Here is a 23141-nt window from a genome sequence, read left to right on the forward strand (position 1 = left end):
CAATACAAATCGCGCGAAGCACGAAAATCCATTTTCCCGGACTCTTCATATTCGCCGCCCGTATCCGGGCGAAAATAATTTCGCGACGGCTAAAAACGCAACGGATCCGCAATTGGTTCCTCGACGCGACACTCACGATTCGATTCTTAATCCTCGCGTGCGCTCGCGCGCGCGAGCGTGCTATAGAATCCGAAAATTGATAGAACTCATAAAACGCTTAATCGCGCCTCGTAAACGCGAAAACTCGGGCGTTCTGCCCAGCGCCGCATATTCCATCCCCGAAGCGCGAGTAATAGCGCTACGGGCTCGTTTTGCGAACTTGGTCGAGTTTCATAATGCGAGCGACGCGCGAGGGAAAGTTTTACCGTGCTTTTTCGCGCCGGACCGATCGAACTCTTTTTCGCCGGCGAGTATAATGCGCGTCCGTAAAATCGGGGATTTATGAGGCGGCGCTAAGCGCCACCGTCGATTCCAGATGAGGCGCTACCAAGAGGTAGCGGGAGACTCGCCGCTCCCAGATTAAACTCCCTCATTTCTCACGACGAGAAAAAAGAGGGAGGGAGAGATGAAGAACAGACGAAACAACGCGAGACTTTAAAGCGCATATTAAATGCGGTCCGCCGAATTCAAGTGCATTTCTTATAAATTGCCAATTTATTCAATTTTCAAAAAATTTATATATACACATACATTTATTTATTATTTAAAATGATTGACGAGTATAAAACTTTAATGTCGCATGCTAATGAGAATTTTTCAATAATCGATAAACTCGCTCGGCGAACTTGGCGGACCTGTTTAATTACTTCCACCGTTGACGAAATAAAACTTGCGGCAGTTTCGCGTCGAGCGTTTTTATAAAAGGCGGAAAGGCAAGGAGGGCATAATTAAGAAAGGTAATAAAGCGTTTTATAAGTATCCGCCACAAATTCACGGTGGGTCCTTCACCGAACTTCAACAGTTCCTAACGCAGTCTGTGAAAGAGGAAAGGACTCGCAAGTGTACGGTCCCCTTGAGAGGTGAACCACCGTGGAACCTCGTTAGAACTTTATGAACTTGCGAGTTCATCCAGGCCGATGTTTCACAACACCGCCCGCCGCGATGTCGACTCGGTCCTTTCGACAAAGTATTAAGATCGTCCGTTTGCACACATTTATACCTCATGCTGCATTAAATTGGAACTGCAAGATAGACGGGAAAACGTCGAGACAGTCAGGTAAAGAGATATATAACTCGGATAAATCTTATCTGTGCTGTATCTTATCGCAGAACCGTGTACCTTTAAGAATAACGAGATTTTATATCAAACGTCCCGACCTGTAAACAGGAAGTCGCACAAACGTAAAAAGAAAATTGCGTTCCTTTCTCGCGACCTTATTTCTTTTATTGGTCCACGTCTCGTGCGGCGATGTAAAATATACAATATACGGACCTCTGGAGCGTGTGAATTTTAAAATCAGATTGCATAAGTTAGGCCGCAAAAATAAACCGATATCAAGGAGCAAATCGATCCGCGACGATGATATTACACGCGAAAGTCTAAATCGCCCAAGCGCCCGCTTGTCAAGAACCTCTTTGCCCTGCAGTGTTTTCCTATCCGCAATAAAATATTTTTTGCCGTATCTTGACTGAGCATCCTTACGCCGGAATCGACTCAATAAAGGAGGCAACTTTTCCAATTTTCTACGAGTCGACCGTTTGGAATTCGATACACCAATCTAGCAAATCCTTAACTCGATTATATGCCAACCGCTTCCCTTTATAATCTCCTAGAAATCGCTTTACTAGTACTCTCCTTCCATATATCAATAGACAATGGACGTTCAAGACATATAATTCAGCAATTAATAATGCCTACGTAATACAATTCAACAGTACTATAGAGCAACTGGAATAATAACTTCACGAGGAAATACACGCTCAGTCCTCCTCATCGCGGACCTAAATTGCACGGTCAACGTTAAACAGAGTCGAAATTACAGCGGTGATATAAACCTAAATAAACCAGTTCCGGTGGAGTTTCGCTTCTGTGAGATTGGCGGATCTCTCCTCTCGCGGTACGGAAATAGATAGGATCCTGAAACGGAATCCGCTTCGCGGGCGAGGACTCGGGGGGTTGTTTCGCTCAATATTGCGGACACGCGCGCGGGCGTGTGTGGTACAGAGAGACATATCCGCGCCCCGGCGTTTCCTCTCGCGGCCGGGCCGCGGGGCGCGCGTTTCGGCGGCACGACGGAGACGCGACACGTAAATTCGACCCCGTTTTCGGGGGCGGAGGAAGAAAAATATTGGTAGTAAATTTCACCGAGACGGACGTGCCGCCCTGTATCTTTTCGCTCGCTCCCGCCATCCGCATGATTTATCTCGCCGCTCATTTTTTCGGTGATGCATCGCGCGCGCGCGCGCGACGCGACGCGCGATAGAACTGCACCCGCATTCTCGCCGGATACGGCGCGCAGTCGGCGCAGTATTGATAGCGCGGCCAACGTGCCGAGAGATGTATTTTTCCTGTTGTCATTATTTCGACGGGGGGGGGGGAGAAGAGGCGAGAGGTACGTGACCGATATGATCGGCCAGTTGCCGAAACCGCGTTCGATACTCTGGAGATTGAAAACAGTCGTCCTATGCAATTTCACAGACCTCGAAGAATTAATTGTCTTTATATAACGGTACTTAAAAGTTCGCGGTTTTCTTCAATATTTTTCATATATAATAACTAATTAACTGAGAGAAAGAGAGAATGGAGAAAAAATGGCTGAAGGCTAATTAAACAAAATGAAAGTTAATTTTTTATCATTTTTGGACACGAAGGACACGTTTTATATAACACTGGCAGTATGTCTCAATTAAAGAGGGATAATTGGAGCAAAATGAAAATTAATTTTACCATTTTTGGACACGAAGGACACGTTTTATATAATACTGACAGTATGTCTCTCAATTAAATCAAGTCAAAAGTTATGACATTGTCGCAGGCATATAGCAGCATAATTTTCATGCAACGTGTCAATTATCACGACATTACTTTATCATTAACCATCATTATGAACCATAGAATGTTTAAGCAATATACGCAAATTTATTCGGCTTTATTATGCAAACTAAAAGATGGTTGATGTGCAACGATGCGATAAGATAAACCATCTATGTCCCTCTGCTCTGTAACTTTGATATTCTCCCGCAAATATTTGCTTTCGATCAGTCATAATGGAGTCTGCACCGACATGCAGCTTTACTTTGCTATGGAATGTGTAATGTGCAATAGTTTCATCGCAAATTCGCCTGATTTCCTAAGATTTGGTCATAAGTACTCTGAAAAAATATTCTGTAAACATCAAGAACATCAAATGTATTTCAATATTTCTAATATTTGATTTTACAAAATTTATAGCTACATTAATTATAATGTAATAGCTAATTTTGTAAAATCAAATATTAGAGAAATACTAAAATACATTAATTATAATATTTTGTTGTAATTATAACTATCACATTGATTAACTCGAAAATAATGGCGATTAAAACTACAAGATAAATTATCTTATGTAAGTGGTTGCATCAAATATTCGCTCCGTCAATGGAATGCAGCCATTGTTTCGAAAACAATTTAAACTTCGTCGCCCCGAGTAAGCTCAAGCGACCATCGAAGAAGAACTCGAACCGACGAGAGTAAAATCCCTGATGAAGTCCGTGAGGATTTCGTTCGCGAAGAACGACGAACGCGAGTTAATCGTTGCTCCTGCAATGCCGATATGAAATAAGCACATCACAGTTCCGAAAGTAGAAGTTAATAGTTTTCTTCTCAAAATTATCGTAATCATCCATGAAATGTTCCTAACTTCCTGCATTATTAATCTTTTAATTAATTATACTGACGTTAAATAAAAACTTCTTTTCATGTAAGAGTTAAATACTAAGTTCTTATGTTGAATATTAGGAAAATTTTGATCATTTTTATTATATGTACGGGAAAAAATGATTCCAGTTAGTTAAATAATTTTACTCGTGGCGCGACTTCTGTAGAGTAAACGAACCGAAATTATTTTCCATGTTACATTCTGGTACAATAAAAATGCGACATACTTTCGTGGATCATGCCGTTCAGATGACAACTTCAAAGAAGAAAACTTGCGGATCTTTTACGAGAAAGGAAATTCGCTATTCGCGAAGAATCGAAACTAGTGGAGAGTAACGTTGTTACGCGAGCGGAAAGATTTCGTCGTCGCAAAGGTATCCGAACGGAAATGTCGATCGGCTCGATGCCGCAATCGGCTTTGTGGCAGAGGCAACTTGCATCGAACGATGCCATCACGTAAAAGTACGTTTGAGAGAAAAGTTAGCCTCTCTCCGGCCACAAAAGTCGCCGGTGTATTAACGCGCGGAATGAAACCGGGTTATTATCCCGACCGAAGAATGAAAGTAATTTCAGAAGTAAGTTTCGGGACGGAACGTCTTCCGCGGAAATATTCGCGCCCGTTATAACATAGAGGCCAGTCTCGACGGAAATGCAGAGAGGCGGGATAGCGAGCGCTCGTCAACTCGAGAAATAATCCTCGAGATGTGATTTTACAAGTGTCTCTCGAGACTCGGATTCTTTAATGAAAAGTCGCTGTAAGTAGGCATTTATATAATTAATGGCATTTAAAGTCGACGGTATTATGAGGGAACGAGAAATGACAATTATTACCGAAATTTTCATTCGAAAGTGAACGAGCGACGGCCCGTGGGCTTTAATGAAGACGAACTGCCGTTATTTCTTCATTACAACTACGTCTGCCGAGTTAGTTGTGCCCGCGGCTTCGTATCCCACCGCGCACCGTAAGGAAGTCCAAAGAATTCCGAAACTGTTGGGCTCCGAGCGAGGCATCTAAGTACTCCCGACTCTTGGAATTTCCCTACCGAGAGCAAAAGCCCGTCTCAGACGTCGTCGGTGTGGTGTGATGCTTTAGGCATCCCGCTTGCATCTCGACACGATGGAATTTCCTCTTTCGACCGATCGATCGGGGATTTGTAGCATCCAATTTCCGTTATCGATCAACACACATTCTGCCTATAATAATTATATTATTTAACTGATTCATAAAATATGTATAAATCCAAAGCATATCATAAATCGCAATTTGAACACAATATCGCGAATTGCAGAATTAATTCGACTGATAAAATATCATATTTGTCAAGATGAGTTGCAATTTATATACTATTTAATTACTTATTGAATTTATAGTTTACAGATTTACTTTCAAAAAGCACCAAAACCGAAGGTCGAAACGTAGTAACGATTAGGGGAGACCGGGGCTAAGCCGACACTATTTTTTCAAAGACAATTTTAATATTTAATTAAAATTTTTAGGCAAATTCAATGATATATATTTAAAGAGTGTTTCTTCAGGTACAAAATTGATTCAGGAAGTTTTGCTGTACGTCGCTTGTTTTGCCGCCAGGAAAGGAAAAGTGACGCGAAGACAAATTTTCGAATTGAAAAATGACGGGGCGAACTCGACACCCCGCCGGGGCAAACTCAACACTTTGTTTGATCGACACAATTTGATCTGGAACTTATTTTTTTATTGTTTAAAAATAAAAATACATTGTTTATCAAATGAAAAGACATTGTGTATTAGAAACAAAAAGTCGGAATAAAGTAAACAATTATTTAAAATAATGAGAAAAAAAAGATTAAACTTTTAATTATCTTTTTCTAAACTGTCTGAAAAACAATTTATACACGTAAACTCGCGATCACATTCGCACACATTCGTCATGAGCCATACGGTTGCATAAGATGCATTGTTTGTTATTAGAAGCTAATGAAATGTTTTCCGAACACACGCAACAGATGTTCCTTAAATCGTCATCGGAATCGGACGAAACAGTGACCTTTTTTGCGATAATGTCACTTTAGGTTAGTGTCGTCTTTGCCCCGGTGGCGTCGCGGTCGTGTCGACTTAGCCCCGAACGTCGTTTTTTACTTTTGTTACTTCAAAAATATATAAATTTTGAAAGTATGCAAAAATTATTATCGGATTCGTATAAAGCATCAAATTTCCCATCAAAATCACTTAGCGGTAGATTCGCAAGAGTAAAGCTCGATGAAAGAGTAGACATTTTCGAGAGATCAGAAAAATTACTTTTCACTATCAAAAACACTTATGTTGCGTTAAAAATTACACTATAACTCAGAATGTTACCAAATTCCGTTGATAATACTAGCACATAAAGACGCATTTACAGTAGCAAAGGCAAGTTTCTACGATAGATTTAAATTGGCAAAAAGCCTAGTGTCAAGTTCGCCCCGCTGTCGGCTTAGCCCCGGTCTCCCCTATATTTAATAAATGTGGCCAGTTGGGTCGAACAAAAATCACTATTGTTGATACAATATCTGTATAGATCCAGAGTTTTGTATAAAAAAAAAAGGTTCAAAATATCTATGCACGGCCCTTTTATTGTAAAAAAACAGTCAGTGTGATACTGCATACATCCAAACTGCAAACGCTTTTGAGGACAGAGATATTTTTAATTAAAAATATAAATTAAAGATAGTCCGACAAAAGTACATCGAAGTGTTATATTTCCAGGCGCGGTATTATTTTCAAATTGCAGATCAATAAACAAGGCATAGCGTAATCAAGTTGACCGCGTGAATTATGTGGCACTGTGATTCACGGACGCGACAATGGTAACAGCATACGATTTCGAAGCCGTCGCGAGGAAGTTCCACAAGCGGGACGTAAATGATCAGCGAGCGGAGAAACGGCGTCATTTCACGGGCAGTTGAGCCAATCGGGCATTCAGTGGTGCCCCGATTCGACGTTGGTAGAAACGAGAAGATACCCGCGCAAGATATGCTCGTCGTTGGCAGACGCATTTCCATCGATGGAAATCGTCTTCGAGTCGCAAATAAATCCTAATATACGGCTACCGGAAATCTTTGGAAAAATTCTTTTATCGTTTGTGGGTTTACATTTTAATCACACTTATAAATCCGATTTCGATTACGACGTTCTGGAAGACCCGGCACAAAATTCACGTTGACAGTTTTACAAGTATTACATAAGAAACCAACGACGTGAATAACCGCGAATAATTATCTTAAAAATCATCGCTCATAACCGTGCCTTTTCTTATTCCTCTCCCTCTTTTTAATTACATGACGATTATTAAATATATTTAAGTTAAATACCTTGATGTTATCATAATCCATCAAAGCCAAATCTATTTCAATATTCGAAATCAATAATCTCAACGGTGATGTCACCGACAATAACCTTAAAGGCAGTGACCTTTCGACCAAAACCGCCGAGACGTCGGTCGGTCCTTGTACGCAAACAAGTCGATGAAGTGGTCCTTAGTGGCCCTGAAGCTTTTACGTGACGACGTCTAACTTGACCCATGTCAACCAATCGTATTAAGAGCCCTCCTCTTCTTCGAATTCGTCCTTCGAGGATTTCTCGTCGCGGACTTTCGAAATGTGCCAATGTCTGATTACTCCCACCTTCCTCAAGAAGGAGGAAATAGGTAATTTTGCAAATCAAAATGGATAATTAGCTGACTGAGCATTCGCCACAAGAAATCCTCGAAGTGTCGCCACGTCTCGCTGAAGAAACGTCGTCGGGGTTGAAGAGGGACGAGGACGTCCCGACCGAGGTAGATCCGTGACTAATCTGAATCTCTGGAACCCACCCCCGGAGCCGCATGTGAATGCGCCCAGCAGCCACTTCAATATCCCGCGGGCTTGCCGAGGCAACCTCTTCCTACCCTTCTCGCCAAGAGGCCCCTCGCGCCGCCGTGTCACCTCATTTTTCTTGCACCCCTAGTCTCGCGCGCTTGAATAGCTGCGGTTATTAATAACCGACCGCGATGCGCTGTTCTCTTCAAGTATTAATGTGTTATTTACTTATTTGTATACGAGAACCGCGCGGAAGGGTCGCGCGGATCTTCGAACATTTAAGAAAAAGACAGTTCGAATTTTAACAAAATGCAGAGTTCGGAACATTTAGAAAATTTTGCGTAGAGAATAGAAAAATGGAATAAACTGCGAAGGAGGAAAGAGGTCTCTTATCGTTGCCAGTTCTAATTTGTTTATTAGTCAAGAAGGTTTCGCAGAATACAGTAATGTTGAAACTCATTTATCGGAATCTTTTTGTAAGATATACAGTTTTCTCTGAAATTTTCAAGAATTGAAAATAAATCCGTTAAATCCGTCCGCGTTATCTCGACGAACGCACCGAGTAAACGGTATGTTTAAATCTGTAAATGTTGAATGCGATGCACTCGAGCGGTATCAAGTTTGCATCCAAGCGATATAAGATTAGCTGCGTCCGAGGCGCCGTAAGCTTATCAGGGGTTGGGAAAGCAAGAGCACCCATGCATAAAGCAACAAGGTTGCTCCGGGATGACGTTGCGAGAAAATGGTCGAGCGGTGGACTGTCTTTTCAGAAAACCTTGGAATTGCGAACTGCGTCATTTCCACAAAAGTAATACAATTCTTTCCAGCCGTTAATAATGCACATTATGTATCAGACGTCGGTCGACCAGACTGAGACGTTTTTCACTTCGACCCTGTCTGACTGACCACGGAAATAATCCACTGGTTTAATGTCTGACCATACTCGGCCTTGTATCACTTCGCACCTGATAATACAATTGTTATATCGAGGTAATCGCCGTTAAAGTTTTTCACACAATGATATTTCCTCGTGGCAAATCACCGGGTGTCTGTAGATATTAATTCTAATAGGCAACGCATTATATTTCGCACTCATTTACGGAACACATACGTTTGTCGCGTGACGCCGGCACCGCGATACGAATCGTCCCCGAGGGCAAAACGCGACTCTCGTACCCGTCTTTGTCCCGTTTGCGCTCGTACCGTTCGCATAACACCGTGGCACCGCAATGACCACTATGCAGAGGTGCTATGCGACCTCCCTCCGCGCCGCCGACGATCGGGATGCACTCGCGTGCGCGTGCAATGCGACGATACACGCCGGACACCGTCTGTCCTCTTCTCACGTGAAATTCCACGCGGGAAGTATGTTTACAGACCCAGGTTATCGCCGTTATTATACTTCGTGACAATGTCGCTCGCGTGCTCCCCAGTCGTTTATTAACGCTTTCTTCATTGAATTCCGTATAGCCAATAATCTGGTCAATCTTCTTTTCCTACTTTCTCGCGACAATGTCGGTCGTATAAATGGAACAATTGATTTGCGTGCATCACGAGTGCGAAAATTTGTTAAAACTCGTAAGAATTCAAAGATTCCATTCCAATCATCGCCTTTAATGACAACACGTGTTTAATTTGGCTTCAAATTTACAACTAATATGTAACTAATTTTATATTCATGGAATGTCACATCAAATTGCGGTTTCGCAGGGAGGATGCCTCCGCGTATAGAAATTGTCGTGAAATTCGTTTGATCGAAATGATGGATAATCGTGTACCTTATAGATACGTGAAACGCGTCGTAAAATATTCATAAGGCAAACATGTGTAAAATAATATTTGCACGGTTAAGTATCATTTGTCATCTCTTTCTCTCGAAAAATCGCGGTTTCGTGACACATCGTCGCCCCGAGCGCTTCAGCTTTTATCCCTCTTATTTTCTCACATTATTTTTTCCATCACGGAAATAACAATTATTCCCGTGATATTACATTGAAATTATTCAGTCGGCGGCACACCAATATCAATCCTCATCGACAGCAATTATTTCGCTCGGGCGATTAACGGAACAAAAAGAGAACGGATTAAATCAATCGGACACGATCTCCCGAAGATCTCGAACCGGAAATCCACGCCAAATAAAAGCATCGTTGAGATAACTAACGGGACGCTACGGATTGCTCGGGCCGGGCCTCGCCCAGTCGGGAGGGACGGAGAGAGAGAGAGAGAGAGAGAGTTTGACGAAGCTGGGGTGGATTTCGGGGTAGGTCGAGGCCTCGGCTGGGTTGGGCAAACCGACCTAGATAAGTGAATAGTGAATGCACTCGGCGCACCAGGCGCGCTTCTAGACTCCGTACTGCATGTGTGTTCCTCCGTGCCAAAACGCCCTCTCTCACGCCTTCTGCCATCGGCTCGCGGCACGGATAACGTGATTTCGGAATACGAGTCGTTGGCACGATCGCTCAAAGCGCGTATGACGGCGGAGGAAAAATTATGTGCGTAAAATTGCACGTTAAAGAACGACGAGTGCGAGAGAAAACTTAAATTGAACTTAAATTGACGCGAATAAACAAAGATTTTAATTATTGCAACGCGAACAAGTTGTTATAATAACAGATTTATTATTGTAACACGTACGTAGTACGGTTTGCACAACTATACTGTTGCACTCTTTCAACTGAACGTTACAAATGAACATCGCGATTTGCTTAAAAATACTCCGGCAAATGAAATACAGCACGGTTGAAATGAAAGCTTCAACTGTCGGGCGGGGTCTTCTTTGCGAGTAATGGAAATGGATACGTTGAAAATCGCGGCGATCGCCGACGGCCAAGATAATCTTCCCGAGATTCAGTCAGCGACGGTAAATTAAGCACGGCTGGAAAAGATAAATGGTGTGAGGCAACCCCGGGAGATAAACTACCGAAAGGCTCGAATGGAGGAAATTTATTATGCGGATATAGAAATACAATTGAAAACGCGTGGCGGCGATAAAAAGATGCACGTCGATGGAGCATGACGGACTCTGTAATGCACTTCCGAAAAACTCGTCGCGCATCGTTTTCAATTACGGCAAATGACGTTGCCTTAATCAGATCCCGAATCACGTTTTATCGAACGATCAAACAATTCTCTCGCACATACGCGCTCGAAATTTTCCAACGCAATAAACTCGGCGCGATTCCGACTCGCAAAAAAATCGTTTAACTGTTTTACGGCGATGCAACGTTTCACTCCTGCCTAACGGAATACAATTTGTACATTCGCTAAAATTACCGCGGCACCCCCAAAAGCTCCCTACTTTCGCGGAGTGCGCGGACTTACACGTGAATCGCCCGCGCGCGTTACTCGCTTTCAAACATTTCACTCTCAGCAATTTCGATTGTACGGGTTCGGCAAGATCATCCGAGGCTGTAGAGGTGCCCTAGGGATTGCAGCGCGACCGGTGGCGAAATCCGTTTGATCTCCGATCCCGGCGAGAGAGATGCGCCGGGCGTATTCACGGGGGCGGAATCGGGGATCGCGAAACCCCGAGAAAACGTGAGCCGGAACTCCGGTCCGGGTTGGGCATAATCAAATCTGGTTGGTTGCATCTCGCGAACATTCGCGTCGGAGGAAGTTTCAGCTCGGGCTGAACGCCCGAGTTCTATCCCTTCCTCCTTTCTCACTCTGTTTCTCTCCCTCCTTCCTCGATGTCCGCGATTCAAAGTGTCAGATGGGAGGATATCATGGATGCGATGCGCAATAAAGTATACGAGAGAAACCCGGCGCAACTTTCCCCGGCAACTGCACCGCGACGGACGGCGAAGAAACAAATCGCGACCTGACGTTTATCTTCCGCGTCAGCTTGTCACGCGCGCCGTATTACATGGTATCATCTTCCACGGTAGACAGAGTCTTTAGAGAAATATTCTGAATCTCCCTTGGCGCGTAAGCTTGACCCTCCTCGCAGTCCAAGATATTCCAAGAGAGGATCCATGAAAAATATTTAACCCGTTCGCTGTCGGCGTACGTCTGAAGGGAACGACCGCGAAGGAGAAAATTACATCTCCTTACGCGATTTGTTATAAGGCCACGTAGGCGGAACTATCTTCCGGCCGTCCATTTCTAAGGATAGCGAGATGTGAATTTTAATCCCGACATTTATTACAACGTATGCAACGTTGTCACAAACGATATATTATAGAAATTGAGACGTCTCAGACTCGTTGGAGAGCGTTAATTGGTCTAGGAATAATAGACGAGGATGTATTTTACGTTTTCTTGTAAACCGATGAAAGAACTTTGTTCGGACATCCACGGCCAGCTGCGGTTCTACTAGCTACCGGGGGCAATTAAGAACAGTCGATAATTAACCGAGTAACTCCCGTCGGAGATCTTTCACGCACGAGGAGGAGAGATGCGGCTGGAAGCAATTCCAAAGTACCGCGTTCATTAGAGTCGCCCTTCGCTGGAAATCCTTTGAGAGTTGTCCGTCTCTTCCTCGATTAACTCTCGTTTAGTTAATTAATCGCGAATTTAACCACCGAATATTAATGCTCTTTTATTGACGCCGCGTTTTCTCTGTAATCGACTATGCTACTCGACGAGAGAATATTGTCACATATAGATATGTATAAGAATTATTTGACATCATTTAGAATCTGCGAGAAAATCTGTTCTTTCTATCTATAAAAATTTAACATTATTCCTAATTATAGTTAATTATCTGTTATATATAATTTACAAAAATTTAATAAAATCGGGACTATATTTTAGAACTGCAATGTAAGAAAAGATTTTGCTTCGAGTCGATCGCTATAAGTTAAATTAGCGAACATGAGACTTGATGAATTTTCAAGCTCGTAATTATAGGATGACATCTCTTGCGATCACTGAGATTTAATCTGAGAATATCGGAAATCCGACAATAAAGGCACGTGTCTGTAATCAGTTTGTAGGATTAACTCGTTTTTCAGTTAGGGTAATTTGTATACCGTGTACTTCAAGTATGCGGTTTTCTCGTTTCCTTTAGCTGCGCTTCGTAGCATTTCCAACGAAATTTATTAATGGCAATAGAGGAACAACTTTCCCTCGCGACGTGAGACGCAGGCTCAGCTCGCGTTTACGTTATTAATGGAAAGTTATAGCGTCTTCGTGCCATGTGAGCGGCGGTCGAGAAACGGAATGACAGAGTGCAGAGATGCAGAAGCGGCCCGAAATTCGTTTCGCGCGCTCGTATTTCGTGAAAAACGTCACATTCGTTGCGAAAAATTCTGTTTGTCAGGCAATTCCGGACGAAAAAAAAAGACTTTATTTGATGAAAATTGCAAAACGGGACCGTTTCGCCTACCTTTTCCAACGTACATACGTTTTTAACGTATTTATTCTGTCCGAAATTTCATCCTGGAGTTAAGTGCGAATACACCTGCAGTTATTGATCTAAACAACGTATAGGATAAGAAAAGAAAACATCTGTATAACCGGACGTTTTAAAAATGTACTTGAGGCAAGACTTGAGGCATTATTCAGCAGGAATATGCTGCGTGAAAAAGTTAGAATTACTGCTACGCACTTCTGAAATGCACGAGACATTCATTACTGTGCAATGTAAAAAGCTTGGTTAGCATACATAATCCAATGAAGCGAGTGCTTTTAACTACTCATTCCGTTTTACAAAAAAATGAAAGAAACTCCTCTCGAATAAAAAAGTTACCAACACGCAGCACAAAATTTTACATACAAAAGTAATTGTTATAATTTTACATTATGGCAAGAATTAAACACTCTACGTATAAATTACTGAAATACTTGAATAGATGTTAATATTAAATTAATAATAAAATTATTATTAGTAACAGAATTTAATTTTCACAATTTGAGTATAAGATTGAATCCCGTCTCAAACATATTTGCTAGTAAAAATGTATTAACGAAATATTTATTGTTCTCGGGCTTTTAACCGCTTCACGATTTAATAAAGGGCGTATACAAGTCGATATTGCAAATCTCCATTGGAGATCTCCAGGAATCAGACATGGTAAATTACTCGATGTGAAAAGCTTCAAGTTCTTTAACTGCACTTCCTTAGAAACTAACGGAAGTCCGGAGTTGTGCCGGAGGAAAATAGTATCTCGAAAAAAACCTTTAGCGAGACCGAGGATCATCTCGTCGAAGACGAAATTCCGAAGATCTTTCAGTTGGCGATGCCAACGAGAATTTCATCGAGAAAACACAGTGCTGAAGGAAGTTGCTTCCCGAAAATATCAAGAAGTATTTCCAGGAAGATCAAATCTTGGATGAAAAAAGCTCCTTCTTACTAGCGATGCCGAAAAGGATGCCTTCTCGTCACAAAAATGATTGAATGTTTAATGTGCGATATGTCGAAATTATATTGTACAATGTGTATAATCTACGTGCGCAACACATGTATATGAAGAGAAGTTACCACGCTCGGACACGAGTAATAGGACTGAGGAGGATGTTGATGAAATATGAAATTCGCTTGGAATATAGAAGGACGATTTCAGAGCTACGTCGATCTTTATCTCCGCGATTTTCATAGAGATCGTTATATCGCCGATATATGGCGTTTATAGCGGGCGACGGTTGCGCGCGTCGTCAACATTTCCATTTCCATTTTTCAGGAGTGCGCGAAAACGGCAAGGGTAGGCTGCAGAAGAAGGCGGCGAGAGAGAGAAGAAACAACAGAGAAAGGAGAGAGTAGACGGGGATAGACAGATTAGCTCTTTACCGCGGCACGATTTAATCTCTGCTCGCCGCAGGCCTCTCAAAACCGCCCTCCGAAATCCTCTTCCACCTCGGTCCTATACCATTCTCACATCCCTTGGTCTCTCCGCCACCTCTCTTCTCGACCCTTTACACAATTCCTGCGGCGGAACTACGACGTGCCAACTGCTCCGTTTGAAAGTTCGTCTCTCATCGGTCTCGGAGAACATCGGAGACCGAGACGTTTACGAACGATTCTCCTCGCCTTCTTGCGGGGTGATTGATATCGAGAGGTAGACGCGTGGCTTTGGATCTCGAGCGCTGCGGCGCAAAAAAATCCTCGGGCGACGTGCATTCACTCGAACGCTTCGGGACTCGTGAAATCACTCAAGTCGAAGTGATTTTTAGTCCCGCAGTTGTTGTAACGTCGATTATGTATTATTCACGATAGAAGACGGATGATAAAGATGAGGATCTTTCTGGTTTGTGCAATATTAACAAACTGCAAACGTGTATGAACTCCCGAACCTTCTACTTTTCTGATAAAAGATGCATTTCGCGGATATAACACTGAAATGCTCCGAAAATATTAAACTATCTCCTTGTCTCTTTCCTTTCTTCTATTAAAAAATACGACACATATCGTGTGATGACACAAAATGTCGTCCGAATCTTGCATGAAAACATATATAACTTTCTACTCCAAATTATTTTCGTAGAGACGATGACTTGCTGTTGTTTTATATTTCGCGAGTTATTAAAATGGTTCGTCTTCTGTACCCTCTACCTTCTTTCTATTTTTTCTTACTTTACATTTTCCTGCATCTACTTTTAATAATAATTACAAAACTGAAATACATCGTAATCTCACACAAATGTATTTATATCAAGAACGTAGTATTTTATATATAACTTGACATACAGAATATATGTATAATACAGATCATGCAATTATAAAGAAAGAGTTATAAATATAACATCCACCTGCCAAGAGGGTAAAATGCGTGAAGAAAAGAGCAGAATGTCGCTAGCATATGACGCGCGCAAAAGATAGATTGACTGGTCTTTGAAGACGAGGTCGACGTTGCATCGTCTGTCGGGGAAGGAGCAGCGAAGCGAGCGAGATCGAAGTTGACATTGTCTGTTCGCTCGGATCAGGTTCCACGATTGCGCTCGCATACGTCAGAAGGAAACTCTCAAGACTAATGAAAAATGAGTCGAACGGTCGAGAAAGCCGTGTCCATTCTTCTCGCGGCCCCGACCCTGTCTAACGTTGCGCGCCCGTCGCGTCGGGTAGGAGCTTCCGCGGAGTATTTGCTGGAAAGTATCACTGGTAAACGACTGGGCGAAGATCGATGATTCGGTGGCGATGTTTTTCCGACCCGCGTGTAACGTCGCGAAATAACGTCCGCGTAATCAATTACGACGTCTCAAAAGTCGCGACTTCGTCGTAATGAAAACAGCCGTTTTGCTTCGTTACTCAACGTAGTCGCCTATAGTCGGGTTCTATCGCTTCGAATTACAACGAATAGTGCAAAACGAGAGCAATGATAAAAATGAAGATCGATAATGCGAAACGACCCGGACCCGCATTACCGTTCTTTATTTTTAGCCTTGCTCTGGTTTTGCACTATTCGAATAGTTTTGCAAATCTGATTGTGCAAAAATGATCGTTGTGCAAAAACGGAGACCGAGAATCGTCTTAATCGATCGACGCTCTTGTAACAAGAACAGAATCGTAATCAAGTTTGCAAAAAGGAAGAAGCTCGATCTCGTGCTTTCTCGTGATGTTTTCGACTAATTGGCGTGCCAATACGATGTGTTTGCCATGCTCGAAACTTGAAACCGGTAGGAGGCATCGTGGCCGTAATATCGGTGATTTGGAGGCGTCTTAGGCACCCGGGTCACGTTTCACGGAAAAGGGACGCTGCGAGGAATGCCAAGTGACTGATAAATCGGCTCGGAAAATACCGGAAGAGCCTATATTCCTTTACTAATTCTCACTGCTCGAATCACGGGGAATCCCCGTTGTCGGCAGCACGGGCTTGTAATTAGTCTGCTCTAAACCAAACGCGATCGATCAAGCGGACTCCCGCACTGACAGCGCGAACCAAGAAGGATTGTCCACGAATATTGGTGGCGATACGTATTTCGGGCATCGCCTCTGCAGAAGAGAAATGGTCGTGAGGCACGTGAGAATGCCGGCAACGATGATAGTCTACTTCTGTTGCAGGTATAAATCATTAATTAAATTTCTGATCGATCGTTGGGAGCAGATTGCATCGTGCACCACCACGATCGTCTCCTCCGCCGCAAAATAACGCTCGAGATATTTTGCGAGTAGCTCACCGAACATATTTCCGTTCAGCTGTATTCATGTACCTTTTATCGCGTCAAGTGCTATATATGTCATACAAGCAAAAAAATTTCAAGAACCTCATATACTTTTCCTGTTCCTCTTACATATTAGACAGAGTGTTAAAAATAGATTTATAATTTATAAGATAGATAAGTTGAATAAATAAATATTTAATAAATACAGATCGAAAAGTCAATCCTGTCAGAATAATTTATTTGCGTGGAATCATAGTCTCTTTTTTTAAATAAATCTCTCGTCTTTTTAAAAGATAAGTTTATCGAAAACTTAATGCTTTACGAGATAAATATTTTTATTTTCTATCAGAATATATTGAGATAAAATTCTTCAGATATATGTATGTACAAATTATTTCGTTAGGTATTAATATTTCGATTATATATACATTTTGTAGACAATGGTAATTTCCGTAATTGAGAAACTCGGAGTTAACTTTCGCTTGCGCCCGCCGAATCCGAAAGTTGGGGACGAGACCGTCCGTGTGTTGCGGTGTCACGGCACGTCGGAGGGAAGCGTCGACACAGTTCATCGTCGGTATTGTGCCGGTAAGTCTGCCTGCACCCGTGTACCTGCGTACGGAAGTTGCCTGGTACGGCCTGGTGGGTAGGTTGCCGAGTGTATTCCCAGCAAGCCACCAGTGTCTCGCACGAGCATTGTCGGCGGCGCGAATAACAATGCTGAATGCACGTCAGATTCTGACACTCGCAGCCGTCAAATGTGCACTGTGTAGCTAATGACGACTGACTGCATCCAAACCCGATCGAATTAGACTGTGAAAATCTCCAGTGCGGCACGATAGAATTAGATCGCATTGCGCAATCGAGACAATCAATCACAGACCCAATAAAGATTGATGCAAAATCGGAAAAGAATCGCTGTTCTCTTTTTTTGACGTGAGTCTCATTAAGGATACGCTCTATCGTACTTTAAGAGGAAAGGGAGCTACACTTAATATATGCACATAAATCTTTTTCTCGGTATATACATAGCGAAATGAAATGATCGATCGTTTTGCTACCGCGTCGTGATACATTCATTACTTTAAAAGCCAGGAAGGTATCCCATTCGCTTGAATAAACAGGAGTAGGTACGGAAGAAAGAGAGAGTATCTCACGCGATATCTATAGTCTTGAGGTTGACAATCGGCGAAATATTACAACCGTTTCTACTTGAAGTGTCAAACGGATGATGCACGCGCCTTTTCATCGCGGCGACAATCCCCCTTTCTCATTCCCATTCGACGTAACGTAAAATACACCACGTATCCTCCACGTACCGTCGTCATTTTCCCGCCGGCTATTTACGCTCGGCCATTGTTTGAGGCTGCTGCCGCGGGATTAATTTCCCGGCGCGCGGCGGAAGGGACACCGAACAAGCGGCGGGTCGAGGGGCACAATGGATTAATTCGAGATTGTCTTATTACACTGGGGAACTTACGTCCGTAACGCGGCCCTCGCGAATGTCCGACCCGGCTCTCATCCGTACCTCGGATTAATTGCATTTCTTTTTCGTTTACGACCTGGACGAGAAAGTGAATACGTCGTATCGCTGTCAAACAGCGTCCGCTACATTTCCCGCGTTGGCGAAGATAATATTCAGATAATATCCACAGATAACATTGAGATAATATTCAGATAAACAGCGCTTCCTAACGTTGCCTCATTCCGGCAAACGTGTCTGGCTATAATAGCACCCGTCTTCTCCAACGAAGGAAGGAATGCGATTACATCGGAGAAGCCGTGTAGCCTGCGGTTGACACTTGCGAGTGCTTTCCGCCGTTTCGGAAAGCACAAAGGGACACGCGGTCCCTTCGCGAATCCCCGCGTCGCATCCCGAATTTAGAAGACGTCGTTTGTTCCCGCGAAGTGACGTAGAAGTATCGTCGTGGAGGAAGGAGCTTTCGGATGTCGCGTCCTGAGATGTGCAGAATACCGGCACCCAGCTATTCAGCATCTCGCGGAATGTACCGGGGGATCGGGACACCCTGTATTCGGTAGCGAGATGGGGGGGGGGCTCTCTCAGTGTATCACGTCTTGCTCGAATATTTCCGTAATGATGTACGAGCGAGATACCACGCGAGAGAGGAGCGCACACCGAGAGACAGCACTTAGAAAGCTATTCGCCTAACACCCACGATATACTTCTCGGCGCGCCGCGCACTGAGAATATTCTTCTTCGTGGTAGATCCTGCAGGAGATCCCTCTATTCGAAACTGTCACTTTGAATATTCTCCGAGTACTCCCTTCGTAGCTCCCGTACGGTATACACTTAAACGAGATGTAAAATACGAGCAAATGTGTGGTAACGAACCGGACTGAGAGAAAGCGCACTGGAAATTCCTGTAACAAAGAATTCCGAGTTTCCGTTATAAAGGCGCGAGAGAAACACGCACGACGAAGTTCGCGTTCCTGCATATCCTGCAAATGAATATACGTACGCGTACATTCGCAAAACGCATAGCACGAGCAAAAAAAAAAAGAAATTACTGCCGCGAGGCAATCACGTCGCACCCCGCGGCTTTGAATTCTGGGAAGGGGGGCCGAATTAATAAAGGGGCGGATGTGCCCGCAACTCTAATATCTCGTCTGGTATCACAGTCAGGTCTAAATTCCCACCTTTCTCAAGCACTTTTTTTGCGCTTTTCTCGCCGATCCTCTCGCTGGTTTTCCCTTAGCGTCGCCCGTCGCTCCAAACGCGCATTTCCGCTATCATTGCCGTCGCACAGCACTCGGGGCAATAAAAGTAAGCGTACAAACGCGCAACTTTCCCCGATGACTGCGTTCGAAGCGTCGGAAAATTCGGAAACACGCTATCTCGCCGATACTGTCGTAAAGACGGAAGGGATATCGTATTCGCGACAAAATGGAACGTGGACGGCTTCGACTTACATGCATGTTTGCGCTCGCGCAGACAAATTCGTGCCAACTCCCATCGCCGAGAGAAGGAAATTTAAATTTTCGACGGTATGCATTATCCGTTTGCGTCGTTCAAGTAATAACGTATATATAGGATATCCCGGATTCCTCTTTCCATTCGTGTATCTACCCTCTTACGTGTGGATTCTGTGGCTATTATAGATTAATATTTGCTCGACTGAAGTGACGAGGTACCGTTACTTTCTTGAGTTATGAGTGTGCCGCGGAAATTTATCGCGAAATGCCACGATAAATTTCTGTAGGCTTTTATCGGAAAGCCCTCAGCAGATTTTCGAATACAGTGCGATTTACAGAAACGCCGATATATGATGTAAAAAAAAATATCGTTCCACGAATACGTACACGTCCGGTTACCGCTCGGATGAATTATTGCGAAACTTTCCTGAAATTAACAAATAGCCCGCAATAGTGTTGGGAGTTTTCAAAAGGAAGGGAAAAGACATATTTAAGCTTGTATATATATACGAAGCAAAAGACCATTAAAATGTCTGAACGTTGAGCCCCGTATAAAGTCGGCGCATTTATCATCTCGCTCAAACTTCACCCAATTCTCGCGCGAAATCCCGCACGCTATATTTCGCGGGGGATCGTTAAGGATGGCCCCGGGTGCACGGATCAACTTTTAAACGCGATCACATAGAGCCCGCTGATGCACCCCCCCGAGATTATTAACAAGCGGGCGCGCGCGCGGGGGGAGGAGTGACATAAATAGATTAATCGGAGCAAAACTTCGCGACTACTCTCGTCCCGCACATTTATAGCGGCATTTTACAGGCCCACGACACCCCCGGGTGCAAGCACGACCGTGAATCACGCCGCACGACAACGACGGCGTGTCGTACAAGAAAACACTTCATCGTCGACCTCGTCGTTGAATCTCGCTCCTCGTCGCTTTTAATTGCGCTATAATTGCCGACCGCTACGAAGTCACCGTCGCGTTTAACTCGTCGCAACGCGAAAATTATGGCATGTTTTTTCCCTCCTCGTCGTCGAACTTCGACCTTGCAGTGGCCAAACAAGCCGTTTTGAGTGACCGAGAAGATAATCGATTTCCAGATTTTGCAATTAAAACATATAGATATTTGTGTGTTTTTTGCAACAAAATCGTCTATATATAGTGTACAATATACATACATATAATATATAAAGTGTAAAACATTGAAAAACATTTCTACAAAAATTAATTATTTTTCTGGAGTAACGCTTAGTTCCCCAATTCCGATCAAGATTATCCCGTTTCGAAGTTTTCGGGAAGATAGCCGTCAAATTTTGACGAGGTTTTGTACTTAACGATGGTGAGCATGAACAGGCAGATAAGTTCATCCATCGAGTGGGCTAACTTCGCTAATTTTCGGCGGACAAAAGGGGAAACTTAGGGCGACATAGGTGGGAATAGCCGGGAAGTGGACCGGATTGTCGATGTTGCTCGCCGGAAATTCAGGCCGTATACCAGTTCCGTACCAGATGTCATTGCACCTGACAGCCGTGTTCGATTATAATTATGCCAATTTAATAAGCCGATCCTGCGAGGTAGAAATCAAACCGACGCGACGCGCGACGTCGCTTGTCACGTCGCGCGAATTTGAAAGTTATTTATTAATGTATGAAGTCAGGAGAGCGTCGAGAAGAGTTCTCGTGCAAGATTTATCAAGCTTGGTGCCATTTCTTTACGGCTGAAATATCTGAGGAAAGGACGTAGATATTAATTAATTACTGGAAAAAAGTTCTCAGATCAAAGATCATTTGAGAATTCATTATTTAGTTTCGTACTTCATACATGTCCAACGCAATATCTCTTTTTACATCACAGAAATATTATCCTGATTAAAAATAAATTATTTAAGATTAGATTAGTTTTCGCTCTTTTACAGGGAACACGATACGGGAGGTCGGTAACTTTCGGGGAAATTTCACAGGATGAATATCAGGTAACGCGGAAGCTGTCAAGGGTAAAGCAGAGGAAAAACAGGGCAAAAGTGGTTGTACGGATTTTCACATTTCATATAGAGGGGAAAAAAGAGAGTAAGAGGGAAGGTTTTATTTTACAGATTTACGCGCTTTCCTCGGAACATTTGAGTGTTAAAACACTCGAGTGCCAGTAGTTAGCCTAACTACTATGTCTAACTACTTGTCAGGGCTTTCTTGGAAAATCTAAAGAATAGACGGTATAGAAACTAAATAATGAGACGAGTAGAGCTTTCATTATCTCGTGAGGGTGCTGCCGATGCTGGGAGACAGATGAAAACAACAACGGATACACAAATGATTTCTAAGCTTCAAAGGGAATCGTAATTAGACAAATTACAGAAATCACTTTTAATCGCGTAAATATTACTTATTTAAAGACAACGTCTCTATTTATTTAAAAACGTTCAATTTACATTCACTGAATTTATTTTCTTTTGTTACTCGCTTATGACGATCCGCTTGAACTGTATTTCTATTACTGTACTTCTATTAAATGGAAGCGGAGTCCTTGTTCTCACCGGTGTAATATTAATAAATCTTTGCCTACGGCAGCCATACAGTCAGAACGAATAATAAGTTAAATTGCTTTTGATTAACTTCGCTCGGGATTTACGTGCACGTCCCGCATAAAGCTTGACACGTATTTGTCGCGGCACGTAAAATCTCCATCACAAGAACTCATTCGCCGCGGCCATCTGGGTCAACGGATATAATTGCTTTTGTCTCTTCGAGTATTTGAGCGGCTGACGTTAATCCGGGACGTACCCCCGGCCGTGTGTCTGTCCACGACGTAATAAGACTTATTCCGGAGACTCGACCGTGCGTCGCTTTTTCATCAGCGAGGACGGTCGCAAGAAAATTCCCCGCCGTCTTTCCGCGACGTCTGGTCGCCAGAAGTTCCTCAAACACGAATCCTGAATCCGAAATCAATCGCGCGTCCGCGCCATCCCGCTGTCTCGGATTTAGAATGCGTGACGAATTTTCGAAATGTCTTTCTGTAATCCACCCTTTTAAATCCACGATTGTTCGCAACATTGTAATGTGTGATTTGTACCAATGTATCATTAGAAACTTTACGTCAACGTGTTATATTTTATACAGGTATTTGGAGCTTAGTGTTAGATTCAAAAGAGCACGTGATAGATGTCTTATATTTCCCGCGCTCTAGCTCGACGATAGTGAGAGAATTGGCGGGTGGAGAAGCTAATTAACCGGATGAGAAGCAGATTTCTTCGTGTTACGCGGATGTGCGAGAACAGACTTTTCACGGACTGGACGAGTAGAATTGATCGCGATGAAAAAACGAAAGGACAACGACGTCGGAAAGGCGCTGCGCAGGGGAGCAGATCGCCTTAAGGCATTCCGATTGTATCGAGAAATGGAATATAGGATACGTGATAACTGGAGGCATTGCTGTTGACAGAGTACGAAAATGTAGTTGCATACACATGAGCAACATGTTCGATGGCGACGCTCGCGACAG

General features: G+C 43.2%; 1 protein-coding gene across 1 annotated transcript in view; it reads right to left on the reverse strand.

Moving 5' to 3' along the window:
- The window catches only part of LOC139808555 (uncharacterized), a 70219-nt gene that overhangs the window by 33250 nt on the left and 13828 nt on the right, over positions 1-23141 (reverse strand). The window lies entirely within an intron of this gene.

Source organism: Temnothorax longispinosus, chromosome 2, assembly GCF_030848805.1.
Source record: "Temnothorax longispinosus isolate EJ_2023e chromosome 2, Tlon_JGU_v1, whole genome shotgun sequence".
NCBI classification, from domain to species: Eukaryota; Metazoa; Arthropoda; class Insecta; order Hymenoptera; family Formicidae; genus Temnothorax; species Temnothorax longispinosus.